Consider the following 12,986-nt stretch of genomic DNA (forward strand, 5'->3'; position numbering starts at 1 on the left):
CTTAGGGTTTGGTTTTAAACCGGTTAAACCGGTTTTAACTGAGAACCGGTTTCGAAATCAGTTCCGAACCGGTTTCACCCTAGAACTGATTTTGCAAGGCCGGGGAGGCGTGCTCGTTTTTAGCATTTTGTTACGGATACGAGTTGTCTTCTTCATGGGCGTTATTGGAAGATTTTACGGATGATCCCTCCATATGATTAATTATTTTTTCATGGAAAAAGATATATAAACTCGGTAATCTTTTAGTTTGAATGTTCCATGTAAGGAGAACTTGTTGTGAGAAATTCACTCTGAGATAATATCATTAAAGTTATTGAACAAATGTAAAAAAATCTGCAGGTGCTGAATTTGTGTAGCAACAAAAATATAATGTATAACATCGAGACAGGAGACCATTATTATCCAACTAGTTGAAGTTCCCTACGTTGCAACGGACTGAAGTGAGTTCTTCGAATATTTGCTTTGGAGATATATGGTGTAATTTTACGAAGTGAGCATTCATTTATCAACCAATCAAGACAATTTTATTACCAACGTATGAATCTTTAGTTTAGCCATGCTAATAAAACAAAACCTTAGCAATACTTAACAGACTTCAAAATTTGATTCTTACGGTTCAGACACTCCCAAGTCTTCCAATTAGTCATGGCCACGGTTCGGAACCGACCGGTTCCGGTTCGTGGCCAAGTATGAACCGGAACCGGGCGGTTCCCGTTCCGGTTCGGAACCGGTTCATATTTTTCTTTTCTGTTTTTGTCTTTTCCTTTTCCTTTTCTTTTTTTTTTTCTTTTCTTCCTCCGCCGGCCATAGCCGGGGCCGGCGGAGGTCGCGGCCTCAAGCGAGGCCGTCCTCGCCGGCTTCGGGGGAGGGCCGCCCTCGCGGCGTCGGGCAAGGGCCGCCCTTGCTCGGGCCGGGCGAGGCCGGCCGCCAGACGGGCGAGGGCTCGACTCGCCGGTGTCGGGCGAGGCGGCCGCCGCCCGCAACCGGGCGAGGCCGGCCTCCTCGAGGCCGGCGAGGTCGAACCCTCACTCAGATCCGGGCGAGGCTCGACCTCGTCGGCGCCGGGCGAGGCCGACTCGCCCGAATCGGCGGCCGGCCTCGCCCGACGCCGACGAGGCTCGACCTCGCTCGCAACCGGGCGAGGCCGGCCTCGCCCGACGCCGGCGAGGTCGAGCCTCGCCAGAGGTCTGCAGCTTTCTTCTACTTCTTTTTTTTTTTTTTTTGTGGAACTGGGCCCGGAACCGGCGGTTTCGGGCCGGTTAAAAAATTTCTGGAACCGGAACCGGGCCCGTAGGGCACGGGCCAGTTCCGGTTCCAAACCGCGGGCCCAGTCAACGGGCCGGGCCCAGGTTTGATCGGGCCTGTTCCGGGCCAAAATCGGCCCGTGGCCATGACTACTTCCAATGTTATGAAATTTCTTATCATGTGGATGCAGACCTTGACTTGGTAGCCATTGGCCCTTCAAGGCCTTTGCCAAGTACTAGCATCATGTCTTGATTTCACCTTCTCATTTCCTTGCATTTACTTCATCATGAAAGAGTCTATGAATATCGTATTTCCTAGCCACTAAAGATGCGAATGATAACCATTAAAATTGAGAACCGGGGACTCAACCGGTCCGGTCCAATAAAACTGGTCACTTAGAATTTAGTTCACATTTTATTAATTTTTGTTAATGAAGTTCACTTAGGGTTTAGTTCACATTTTATTTCTTTGAAGAAATAAAAAAAATAAAAAAATATATATGTAACCTGTTCGGTTCGGTCGATCTGGTTCGACCCAGTTGCCCTTGGAATCGAGAATTGGACCACCCGGACACTGGTTCCACTTTCAGGAATCGGGAACGGGACTGACACTCTTAGGAATCGGATCCAATCGACCAATTTGGTCCGGTCCGGGTGGTTTTCAGTTTGGACAATCCGTTTTACACACCCCTAGATAAGAGGAAACACAGATTTCACTTCTACTTCAAACTTGATACATAGGAAACTAAATATCAGGATAATAACAAATGGCGGTTATAAAAATCCTAGTTTGATTCCCATCTTACATCGGTCTCTCCCATCGAGAAGAACTTCGCTAATGATGGGTTTTCCAACGCATCTCTTTTCTTGATTTGGCCTATCCTTCTGCCAGCTGCAGATTAGCAACAAAGACAGCATATTGGTTGTGAGGACAAATATGCACACCGACAAGCGCAGGGAAATCGAAAACGCGTGGAATAGGATCGCTATTTTCAAGCCATATCCATATGGAATGAGCAGATGAAGCTTCCCCTCAACTCCTTGTGAAAGTAGCCCCCATGGAAAACGCAAGGAGACTGAAAACGCTTGGCCCGACTCTATTATATTTAGGAAAAAGCAAAAGGGGAGACACGTGCATGACTTTATCTCTTTTGTGTTTTTCCGCAACCTTTCCCTTTTTTCTTTTTTTGACGATTCAACTCAATTGCGAGTAAATGCACGAAGCATACGTATAAGACGAGAGGAAGGCGGCACGAAGACTTCTGCAATAGGGTTCGAAACTTCTTGAGGCTTCTTAGTTGCTTGGATGTTAAGTTGAAAATGAGAAGAAATTGTGGGGTCAGGGAAATAAAATGAATTTGCAACGTTTTTTAGAGGAAATTGTGAGGAAATTGAGGCTTCTTAGTTAATTGGATATTAAGTTGAAGAGTTTTGCAATGGCGAAGCCGCAAGCTGCGAGATCGAGAGAGAGAGACAGCGACTCAGGCAAGACTCGAGAGAGAGAGATCGAAGGTGGCAGCTGTAGAGACTACAGAGAGAGAGAGAGAGAGAGAGGGGCCAGATCTGGGGGAGAGAACTAGAAAGTAGAGTGTGTTTTAAATTTAACATCTTGGGGTATGGTTTTTCAATTGGTCCAAGAACCGATTTAGAAGACCGGAGTGGCAGACTTTTTTTGTTACGGATGTGAGTTGTCCTCTTCATGGGTGTAACTTGAAGATTTTACTGATAGCCAAATACAGAGGGAGAACCATAAGAAGTACCCAGGAAGAGCTTCTATAATTTAATAACGTGCTATCAGGGGCTTACGCATATGATCCACCTAGTAATCTCTATGCATAGAGTAGCTTGATGTGGCAACCATTATCAGGCAGAGGAGTTCGATGTGAACTTGAGAAGGACAATAATGCAATTGAAAAGGGTGAAACGAAAAAACAAGGAAACCCTCGCATGTGCATACTTTATGGAAGCAAAGCAATAGTTTAAAAAGAAGTTGAACGGAGTTATGAAGTTTCTCAAAAATGCCAAACAACTTTATAGAAACTGGGTCGGAAGGTGCCTTTGCTTGTCCTAAAATAAATAAATCAAAATCAAAATCAACCTGCCTTTTCGGTGAAGCACATAAAATTCGCTGGTGGGTTGTCCATTTTTCAACTTTAACCATGAAAAAGGGCATCCTGAAAAACACAAACACAATTAAAGGAGGTGACACGAAAGTAGATTTAGGCAGTGGGATTATATCACGACTCATGAAAATTGGTTGGATGCTTTCAAAGAATCAAATACTTAATACCAAACAATATAAAGCTTGTATATGTATATATCTCTATGCCTGCACGTGATTTGGTTCGCGTTTAGTTCTATCCATTTTCCAGTATAAGCTAATCTCTTTGAAAGCGAAAAAAACGATGACTATATATGTGCAAATATTCTAGAATCCTCAAGAGAGAGAAGAGAGAGAGAGAGAGAGAGAGAGAGAGAGAGAGAGAGAGAGAGAGAGAGAGAGAGAGGGAGGGAGGAGTCATAGGCTACATCTTCAGGAGGAACAATTACTCCCTTTAATCAGTCTACATCTCTGACTGGAGGTAAAAACTCTCATTTTCCATAAGCTCATTGAATCGACATGACATTCTAAAAAATCAAGCTATCCTATTCAACATTTTACTGGATGAATAGAAGGATGAAGGACAAAGAAAATGAAGTGCAGGCTCTGCTCATGGACATTATAAAGAGAATGGAGAAAGCGACGAAGTGGGGGCAGTTCCGTTGTCTCCAATTTTTTTCAAATTATTTTGGTTTTTCTAAACTTTTTTAATTTTTTTTAAAATTTTTTGAATTTTCCTGACATAACGCTACATTAGCGCCACATTAGAGCCATTTATGCAAAAAGAAATTACAAAACGCCAAGTCAAATTTTGGCATGCACGTTAGCAAATTGGTTGTGAGCTTGCCGAATCGATTAAATTGCACTTAATAAATAACGTTTAGGACTTGATTGCACGAATTCAAAATTTAGCACTTGTTTGCATATTCAACCAAATGGTCAGGATTGTTGGTGTAATTTTCCCTCATAAAAACCTAAAACGAGAATCTAGTTTGATAAGGAAACCAAATATTATAATTTGACGTCCATCCTACATTGGTCTCTCCCACTGAGAAGAACTCTACTACTCCCGGGCTTGCCAAAGCATTTCTTTTCTTGTTTTGGCCTATTTATCCATAGTTATAGAAGAAACTTTTAGATTAGCAGCGAAATTGGCATATTGGCTGTGAGGACAAATTTTCACACCGACAAGCGGCTAGCACAATATCTAAATGGTACAATATGTGCTCTTGATTGTAGTGCTCCGTCGGTTAAGCGACGAACGAGACTTTTCTCATTGAATTTTCACTCACCAACTCGTGCAAGACTTGAACATGGCGCACTCACTCACGTCTTAGACTTTTTGTCATGATAAGACTCACGTGAGCCAGTTTACAAATGATGAAAGACCTTCAACCCAATGACCAGTACTTTCATGGCTTTAATACTAAATAAAGCAGGACGAATATTGTTCTAACACCACTTGATGAAGAACATATCTAGAAGGAGGAGAAGAATGAGAAGACGTAAAGATTGGTAATAGATAGAAGATAATAGAAACGATAGGAGAGGGCATAAGAATCAATATCAGTTTAATATTCGATCATTACAAAATAGCTGATAATTATGAAGCGTAAACTACTTTTTTTTAATAAGCTAAAACAAGAATTCTGATTAAATAAGGAAATTAGATATCTCAATCAAATAATATCGAAAGTGCCGATAAAACTAAAATTTTAAAACTAATCAGATAAAATTCCAGTAGAAAGCCATCCTATTGTACATCATCAAGCATTCCGGGTCATAAGAGAGATGCCTTCATTTTCTCCTCTTCAAGGGAAAAAAGATTCAAAAAGAGAAAGTGAGAAAAGGAGCAATATTGGAGATGATGGATATAGAGAGAAGGGAGAAGATAATGAAGAAAATGGATCAATTTCCACGTACCATAATTGCCTCGATGTTAGTGAGCGAGAATATTGCAGCAAGGATTTTGTAAAATTATCTAGTGAAATTTAACGAAGAAGCGGCATATTGTAGCAAGGATTTTGACGCCGATCCTCGCCGGGGTATAGGCAAGGGCCAAAGATAGTCACCTATCCTAACCTGTGTTGCCCGATGGTGGCGCTAGCATTGCCACCACGCTACAAGGTTTGGACGACCCTCGCATGGCCAACCCTCGCACAGTGGTGGCGACAGTGGCACCATTACTGCGTGATGCAAGCAAGGGCTAGCAACCCTAGCCAATTATCGTGTGTGGGTCACTGGCCCTCGCTTAAAAAAGCTTGGGGGGCAATGTGATCACAAAACTAGCTTTGTACCAAACAATCTCTCTAGCTATTTGGGATATTGGGTATCAGATATGTCTCTCATTCATATTTGCCCATGTTTAGACCTATTCTGTTGATAAATAAGTCTCCCGTTAGCTCAAATTAGTATAAAGTGTTTTAAAAAACTGTGCAGGGTGAGCGAGCTAGATTGCATCCAAGACTTCCGACTCCCACCAGAAGAAAGCCATTTGGTCTGAAAGTAACAATGGGCGACTTGAGTCAAAAAGACGAAAAGATAAAGACGGTGGCTTCCATTCAACTCCTTCGGGAAAATGCGTGGGCACGACTCTATTATTTGGTCTAGAATCCCAACCTCAACACTCCGCCCCGTCCCATCCCGACAACGAAACATCCTTCTTGAATTCAACACTTAATTTCAATCAATTGAACTACTTCTTGACTCATATCTGATATTAACAAAAAGATTAAAGAAAGCGCTTTTCACAAGATAACACGCCGCTCTGCATGTGAAACCCAACTCTAACACAGATAGACAAATCACATGCCCAAGTGGGAAGTGGGAAGTTTTTGTGGACAAGCAACTTATTATGCTAGCTTTGTACCGAATCTGTCTCTTTTTAAATGTACTCATTGCGGTTAATGTCAGCGTTCTCTCTAGCTAACATTGGTCTGTATGATCAATGCTAATACTCATCACTTGATTTGCTATTTCCATTGGCGCAATCGTCAAAATCCTAGCAAGCATATGATACTATAAGTGTCCTCACAAATGGCTTTCCGAAGTGTCTTAGAAATTGAGAGAAAAGAAGACAACAAATGAAATTTAGATATATATATATATATAAAACATGTCATTTAAATGGAATCTGTATAACGTATAATATGAGCCAAGTGATGGGGACTCCTCCCTATCAAAATACTATAACAAAAGAATGACTAGACAAAGATACAAAATCTCATTTAATTAGTAGCAAAGTTTAGCAAAATTCATTGCTGTCAATCATCCATCTCTCAACATCTTTCATGCAGAAAAAAAAAAGGGTTGGGGTTGGGGGGTGGGTGGGTGGGGTGGGGTTGGTTGGGGAGGGAGAATCTCTTCCAAAGCAAAAGGGGGAGACACATGCATGACTAATATTGAATGTGATGATATCAGTAAACATATATAATTGAGTAAATTAGTGCAACAAAACAAAACGAAAATGGATTAGGTAAGAAGTCCGCGTTCGTGCTGTTGTTAACAACTCTAATATTAAATGTGATGCACATTGGGAGGAAATCAAACGCATTAGGTGGAACTTTTACAACAATGAGGACCCTTTTGAAAAATTTATTATGAAATTATCATTAAGTTATTAAGCCTCTTCAAGCCCAACTACCCCCATCCCGGCCACTCCCTTCTATGAAACTTCCTCTTGATAGTAACATAATGATATAGACAACCAAATATTAAAACAATGTACAGATGTTGAAATTTTGTAGCAACAATAATCTAGTTTATAGCTTCCTCTTAGGACCTAAGCCTATAAGAAATTTGTTTATTCTGACTATTGGAATCTTTCCTAGGTCTTGAGGACGATAAAATATGCTTTTTCTTTTCTTGATAGCTAATAGCCCGATGCAGGTAACGAAGGACGTAAAAATAATAAGAGAAGGTAATCGTGCCAAATGTTTACTTTCTTTCCTCTTTCCGCGACCATATAATGACATGGCGTCATTTACCAAGTGCTAGCAGAAAAAGTGTCACTAGCACAAAAAAAAATTCATACCGGTATCGTCGTGCCACATTTATGTCAAATTAATTTTTATATTATCAAAAATTCCAAACTAATCGACCCATCTCACATTCCCGCAAGCTAATTTTTGTATAAAAGAAAAATCCCAAGCGGGTAAATTCGTGCCACATTTATCTCAAATTAATTTTGTGCAACAAAAAATTAGATCGGGATAATTATGGTGCAGGTATACTAATTTGAGAGTTTTTGTGACATAATTAGTTTGAGGTGAAATTGATATGAATATACCAGTTTGAGAATTCTTATGGTATTAACCCCACTTTGTTCCACAAATTTTAGCATAAGTTGCCTTTGGATGTGTCATTCACTAACGCTATTTGCAAGAGATTTGAAGAGCGACAGCAGAACAAACCTTGTTTCGCAGTATGACAATGAGCTTGCTTTGAGGCAAGACATGTTGCGGTTATTGTATTCCTCGTCCAGCCGTGCGAGAAAGACTAAAAGCATGTATAGTTGCGGAGTTGGTGGAATCAGGAAAAAACAAAGCAAAAGAACAAAAACGAATTTGGTAAGTAATCCTTTTCCTTTTGTCAAATTTATTTATCATCACTGCGTCCTAATCTAATAAAATGATTCACGCGTTTGTTTAAAGCAAATCCATCTCGAAATTAACGTCAAATGTATGCACATAATGTCTCGCTAGGTGAGACATGTTGCGATTACTATATTACTCGTCCAGCTGTACGAGACTGACTGAAAGCATGTATTGTTACTTATTCGTCCAGCTGGAGTTGCTAGTTCCAAGAAACATCTATAATTGTTTAAATTAGTGCAACAAAAACAAAATTGGATTCGAATTCCTACGTGATGCACATGGGGACGGGACCTCAGAATTTCCTGAACAATGAGGCCCTTCAGATAAAGTTATTATTAATTATAATTATTATCATTATTATTAAAAAAAAATTTGGTCTGTATTATTATTAAGTTATTAAGCGTCTTCATGCCCAACTCTCTCCCAACCCTACCACTACCTTCTATGAAACTTCCTTTTGATAGTAACTTAATGATCAAGATAAACAAATATACAATAATCTGCAGGTGCTGAATTAACGTAGTGACAATAATGTAATGTCAAATAACGAGGCAACAAATCATTATTATCAAATTAGTTGAAGTCCCATCCGTTGCCTCGACCAAAAGTTGATTTATTATCAAATATTTATTGAAATAATATGATTTCTTCCTCTTGATAGTAACAAATCATTCATTTGGTGCCATTGATAATTTTTAATAATATTTTAATATTTTTAATTAATTTTTTTATTTTCTTTCTTTTTCCTTTTTTTTTTTTCTTTTCTTTACTTCTCCTTTTTTTTTCTTTTCTTCTCTTTTCCTTCTTTACTTTTTCCTTTCATTCATGTGCTGATGTCAATGGGCCTCGTTGATGGCTGGCAGTGGAGAAAAGAAAAGAGAAAAGAAAGAAAAAAGAAAAGTGAAAAAAAAGAAGGGAAGAAAAACAAATTGAAATAAATATTAAAAATTGTCAGTCTTAGCGCCGGCCGTATCACGTAAGATAACCGGCATCCACATCAGCGATTTCCTGCCAAAATTGACCGGATGTACTCAATTGACAAAACATGAAAATATTTAAGACTCAATTGGTAAAATTAAAATGTTTATGACTGAATTGGCAAAAGTATAATAGGTTTAGGATTTTTTTGGGACAATTTTCCTATTATTTGTGGGTTAAGGCATGCCTAGTTTTTTGAAGGGGAGAAAATGATGCTACATGTGACAGGAGAGGTCCATGGAACCTCTTGAATTATCATGATTTCTAGGACCTAATTATTAGGAATATTCGATCCTGATTTTTTGGTCCTGATTATTAGGGAATAGCTGTAAATAATTAGTTAGGAAATGATTTCTTAGTATCCCTTCATTTGTGGGATTATAGCTTTATTTTTCAGATCTATTTTTTCCTAGTTTTGACGTAAAGTAGTCCTATAAATAGCTTGTAATCGTTGTACAAAAGAGATATAGAATTATCACAATTCTTTCCTCTAAATTCTTCATGGTATTAGAGCATTAGGCTCGTTTTTTTTTCTAGGATTAATCTTTCATACACAACCTTCATTGCTGGATTTGTTTTTTGTGCTTAACAATCTGATCGCAACCTTCATTGTTGTGATCTCTTTAGCCTTTATCGCTTTTGTTTTGCTCTTCCTTTCCGAGTACTTTCCCCGTGCCTAGAAATATCCATGTCTCAAACAAAAATTCAAGACCCAAATACTTCGGGTCAAACTAAGGAGGCCAACACCAACCATATGACCGGAGATCTACAGAATGTGAGGGCAATTTATAGGTTGAATGAAAAGAATTATCTCAAATGGTTACAGTTCGTCAAGACATATCTGAAGGGTAAATGAAGACTCAGCCACCTTCTCGGAACAGGTCCAAAACTAAGAGATCCCACGTTCAACGCATGGGATGAAGCAGATTCAATGATCATGTTATGGCTATGGGATTCAAGGGATCCGGCCATAAGTGATACATATATGTTTCTCAAGATTGCAAAGGAGATTTGGGATTCTATTCTCATGACTTATTCAAAGGCTCAAGATGCAGCACAAGTGTATGAAAAATCAAGATTAAGACAAGTGCAACAAGACAAGGGAGCAAAACCGTGACGGAATATGCCAATTCTCTTCAAAATCTATGGCAAGAACTCGATCATTATCGAATATTTGAGATGAAGTGCGTGGATGATGTTGCAACTCTAAAAACCTTCATTGAAAAGGATCGAGTATATGATTTCCTCGTTGGTCTTACTTCTGAGTTTGATCAAGTCAGGATTCAAATACTTGGAAGGAAAGAAATCCCTTCTTTAGAAGAGACAATCTCTCTAATTCGGGCAGAAGAAAGTTCAAGGGGAATAATGCTAGAGCCTCAAGCTGTGGAAGGATCAACATTAATAACTCACAATGCGTCAACATAAGAAAGAGGAAGGATGGATGCTACAAAGTCCGCATGGAGGGATAACCGAGACAGTATGTGGTGTACCTATTGTAAGAAGCCAAGGCATACAAAGGAGCGTTGCTGGAAGCTGAATGGAAAACCAACACCCTCAAGCCGAGAGTGGGGAAATAAAGGAGGGCAGCTAAGGCCCCAGGCTCATCTAATTGAGCAGACCAGCCAGCAAATCAATCACAGTGAAGGACAGGAGAAAGAATCCTTCAACAGTAAGGAAATAGAAAGAATTAGAGGCCTTTTAGGGTCTCTTGAAAAACCCTCCAGTGAACGTTCCTTGGCACTCTTAGGTAAGCCTCCATTCTCTTTTGGTCTAAATGCCTCAAAAACACTTTCGAGTGAAGCTTGGATAATAGACTCAGGTTCTATTGATCACATGACTCACGCTTCACATTTTTTTAGTACCTATACCCCATGTCCAGAGAAAATATTCAGTGGTTTGTGCACGCCACGTCACGTGCTTACGTGGCGTACACAAACTCACGTGGACCACTGATAAAGGGACACATGGCTCTGACCATGAATTAAAAAAAAAGGCTATATTTTGAGTCCTCTCCTCTTGCGCCCTAGGCAGACTAACTCTGCCTCTAGGAGGGGGCGTGAGCAAAAAGTAAAGCAATTAGTGCATTAATTGCTGTGTTCTCTCTCTCCCCCTCCCCCTTTCCCTCTCTCTTCTCTTTCACTCTTCTCCTTCCCTTCCATCTTCTGTGAAAAAGAAGAAGCCCGCTTTCTCTTTTTTCAAAATACTCTCCCCATCTCTCTCTCCCTCCCAAGAGCCCCGCGGTTGCATCTCGAGCCCAGACCCGGCGCCTCTGGCACGTCGCCTCCAGAGCCACTCCCTCTCCGTCGCTCCCAAGAGCCCTCGTCGATTGCATCCGATGCTCAGATCCGACGGTGAAGCCCAAACTCGGCGCCTTCGCATCCGCCGTTGCCTCCAGGAACCACTCCCCCCTCTCTCTCTCTCTCTCTCTCTCTCTCTCTCTCTCTCTCTCTCTCTCTCTCTCTCGCTCCCAAGAGCCCCCGCCGGTCGCATCCCGAACACCGTCTCCGCCGTGGCATTTTGGGTTTTGCACATAACTGAGCTGAGCGTTCTCCTTCTCGTGTATTCATTCTCTCCCCAGCGGAAGATAAGACGAAGTCCAAGTGAAACGGAAACGCATGGACTTGGGAACTTTCATTTGTATTTGCATTTTTGTCTCGTTTTGGAAGAAAATAATGTATCATTTGTTCTACTCGGGTTTATGAGGGTGGTGTTTGTAACCTACCTATATGTTGGGTGTGCCGGTGTGTAACCGGTTCTCTTTAGTTTTTTTTTTTGTCTAAGTTTTCCTTCAGTTTTTTTCGGTCGAGAAGTTGTCCTTCAGTTTAGGTAGGCTGTACATTGTTTGTTTTTTAATTAAATATTATCACTGTCATAATTGCGTTTGTTTTGCTTTGCTTCATTAGCTAAAAAGACGTGTTTATTCCTGCACAACAATGAATGGAGTCCAAGGTCAAGTTTTCATTTCAGCGATCATCACGGATAAATGGACTTCATCCTTGCAACAGCGACGCGAATGCCCTTCAGTGTCCGGAATAACTTTGACAGTCTAGTTACTTGCATTGGATATGCTTAAAACATCAAAGAATCCAGTTGCTTGTCCCGAGCTTCCTTTATCAAAATTAAAGATCGAACTTGAAAATAAAATGGCAATGACAAGTAGAACAAACCTTGATCAGAGAAAAAAGCCCAAAAACAAGAACTACGCAAATATATCTTCTTGTTGCATTAAACTTAAAATCACTCTTGAGAGTATTACATTCCGACGAACAAGAACACGACATAAACCATAAAAAGAAACTGAGAATTCCTCGCAAAAAACTAAAATAATCACGAGGATCAACCTCAAACAACTACACAATCTTGTAAAGATGGCTCAAATATCATCTTTTTTGGCCTGAATCTTCAACTAGGAGGATCGTTACGAAGAAACTCATCAACAGTGGAAGGAAACCTGCAACCACCACCCTCGCAAACAACCCAGAGGCAAATGCACCAACCTGAACGGCTCAACCCTCTCATCCTCATCATCACCGCCGCCGTTCAAGAAGTACTAAATCCAATGGGACTTTCCAAATCTCGAACCCTCTGCTCGGGAAATCTAAGAAAATAATGCAAAAGGAGGGCGGAGGCAGAGGCGACGTGCCGGAGGCGGATATAAGCTCGAGACCCGGCAACGACGACCGGCAGGGGACGGCGGAGGCGGAGACGGTGTTCGGGATGCGACCAGCGGGGGCTCTTGGGAGCGAGAGAGAGAGAGAGAGAGAGAGAGAGAGAGAGAGAGAGGGGGGAGTGGTTCCTGGAGGCGACGGCGGATGCGGAGGGGCCGAGTTTGGGCTTTGCCGTCGGATCTGAGCATGGGATGCGATCGACGAGGGCTCTTGGGAGCGACGGAGAGGGAGTGGCTCTGGAGGCGACGTGTCAGAGGCGCCGGATCTGGGCTCGAGATGCAACCGCGGGGCTCTTGGGAGGGAGAGAGAGATGGGGAGAGTATTTTGAAAAAAAAGAAAGCGGGCTTCTTCTTTTTCATAGAAGATGGAAGGGAAGGAGATGAGTGAAAGAGAAGAGAGA

The sequence above is a fragment of the Syzygium oleosum genome, unplaced genomic scaffold (assembly GCF_021117445.2).
Source record: "Syzygium oleosum isolate NSW1041296 unplaced genomic scaffold, Sole_v2.1 Sole_v2.01, whole genome shotgun sequence".
Classification (NCBI taxonomy): Eukaryota; Viridiplantae; Streptophyta; class Magnoliopsida; order Myrtales; family Myrtaceae; genus Syzygium; species Syzygium oleosum.